The following is a 2,472-nucleotide window of genomic DNA, read 5'->3' on the forward strand; positions in this document are numbered from 1 at the left end:
CCATCTATTCATCTTTGTTGATGTTACATTTGCCTTTGGGTTTTTGATCATGAAGTCTTTGCCTAAGTCGATATCTAGAGGGTTTTTCTGATGTTATCTTCTAGACTATTTTTGGTTTCAGGTCTTAGATTTAAGTCTTTGATCCATCTTGAGTTGATTTTTGTATAAAGTGAGAAATGAGGATCCAGTTTCATTCTTCTAGATGTGGCTTGCCAATTATCCCAGAACCATTTGTTGAATAGGTTGTGTTTTCCCTATTTTATGTTTTTGTTTGCTTTGTTGAAGATCAGTTGGCCGTAAGTATTTGGCTTTATTTCTGGGTTCTCTGTTCTGTTCCATTGGTTTATGTGCCTATTATTATTATTATTTCTAAATTTTTATTTATTTATTTATTTATTTATTTATTTATTTATTTATTTATTTTTGAGACAAAGTCTCACTCTGTTGCCCAGGTTGGAGTGCAGTGGTGCCATCTCGGCTCACTGCGAACTCCATCTCCCAGATTCAAGAGAGTCTCATGCCTCAGCCCCCTGAGTAGCTGGGAATGCAGGTGCCCACCACCATGCCAGTCTACTTTTTGTATTTTAAGTAGAGATGGGGTTTCAACATGTTGGCCAGGCTGGTCTTGAACTCACATCCTCAGGTGATCATCCCTCCTCAGCTTCCCAAAGTGCTGGGATTACAGGAGTGAGCCACTGTGCTCAGCCATATGTGCCTATTTTTATACCAGTACCATGCTGTTTGGGGGATCCTCACCTTATAGTTTGAGGTTGGGTAATGTGATACCTCCAGCTTTGTTCTTTTTGCTTAGTCTTGCTTTGGCTATGTGGCTTCATTTTTAGTTCCGTATGTATTTTAGGGTTGTTTTTTCTAGTTCTATGAAGAATGACAATGGTGTTTTGATGGGAACTGCATTGAATTTGTAGATTGCTTTTGGCAGTATGGTCATTTTCACAATATTGATTCTGCCCATCCATGAGCATGGAGTGTGTTTCCATTTGTTTGTATCATCTATTTCTTTCAGCAGTGTTTTGTAGTTTTCCTTGTAGAGGTCTTTCACCTTCTCGGTTCGGTATATTTTTAAGTATTTTATTTTATTTTGCAGCCATTGTAAAAGGAATCGATTTATTGATTTGATTCTCAGCTTGGTTGCTGTTGTTGTATGGCAGTGCTGATCTGTGTACCTTGATTTTGTATCCTGAAACTTTGCTGAACTCATTTATCAGTTCTAGAAGCTTTTTGGATGCGTGTTTGGGATTTTCTAGATATATGATCATATCATTGGCAAACAGCGACAGTTTGACTTTATCTTTATCTATTTCAATGCCCTTTATTTCTTTATCTTGTCTGATTGCTCGGCTAGGACTTCCAGAGCTATGTTGAATAGAAGTGGTGAAAGTGGTCATCCTTGTCTTGTTCCAGTTCTCTAGGGGAATGCTTTCAACTTTTCTCCATTCAGTATAATACTGGCTGTGGGTTTGTCATAGATAGTTTTATTACCTTAAGGTTTGTCCTTTCTATGTTGATTTTTCTGAAGGTTTTAATCATAAAGTGATGCTGGATTTTGTCAAATGCTTTTTCTGTGTCCATTGAGATGATCATGTGATTTTTGTTTTTGATTCTGTTTATGTGGGGTATCACATTTATTGACTTGCGTATGTTAAACCATCCCTGCATTCTTGGTATGAAACCCACTTGATCATGGTGGATTATTTTTTTGATATGCTGTTGGACTCAGTTAGCTAGTATTTTGTTGAGGACTTGTGCATCTATATTCATCTGAGATATTGGTCTGTAGATTTCTTTTTCCGCTCGGTTTCGACCCGAGGACCTTTCGCATGTAAGGCGAACATGATAACCACTACACTACAGAAACCGATGTGCACCTGTAGATTTCTTTTTTTTTGTTATGTCCTTTCCTGGTTTTGGTATTAGTGTGACACTGGCTTCATAGAATGATTTAGGGAGGATTCTTCTTTCTCTGTCTTTTGGAATAGTTTCAATGGAATTAGTAACAATTCTTCCTTGAATGTCTGATAGAATTCAGCTGCGAATCCATCTGGTCCTGGACTTTTTTTGTGTTGGCAATTTTTTTTATTACTATTTCAATCTAACTGCTTGTTATTGATCTGTTCAGAGTTTCTATTTCTTCCTGGTTTAATCTAGGAGGGTGGTATATTTCCAGGAATGTATCCATCTTATCCAGGTTTTCTAGTTTGTGCTTTTAAAGGTATTCATAGTAGCCTTGAATGATCTTTTGTATTTCTGTGGTATCAGTTGTAATATCTCCTGTTTCATTTCTAAATGAGCTTATTTGGATTTGTGTTTTCTTTTCTTGGTTAATCTCACTAATGGTCTATCAATATTATCTATCTTTTCAAGGAACCAGCTTTTGATTTCATTTATCTTTTGTACTTTTTTGTTTCAATTTCATTCAGTTCTGCTCTGATGCTGGCTATTTCTATTTTTCTG

At 36.5% G+C, this 2,472-nt stretch overlaps 1 non-coding gene across 1 annotated transcript; it reads right to left on the minus strand.

The window, feature by feature from the left end:
• Nucleotides 1-1,803: 1,803 nt before the first annotated feature.
• On the minus strand, nt 1,804-1,876 carry TRNAV-UAC (transfer RNA valine (anticodon UAC)). The gene has a single exon. It is a non-coding gene; the product is annotated as a tRNA-Val (tRNA).
• Between the last annotated feature and the right edge of the window lie 596 nt (nt 1,877-2,472).

This window comes from Macaca mulatta, chromosome 5 (genome assembly GCF_049350105.2).
Source record: "Macaca mulatta isolate MMU2019108-1 chromosome 5, T2T-MMU8v2.0, whole genome shotgun sequence".
Classification (NCBI taxonomy): domain Eukaryota; kingdom Metazoa; phylum Chordata; class Mammalia; order Primates; family Cercopithecidae; genus Macaca; species Macaca mulatta.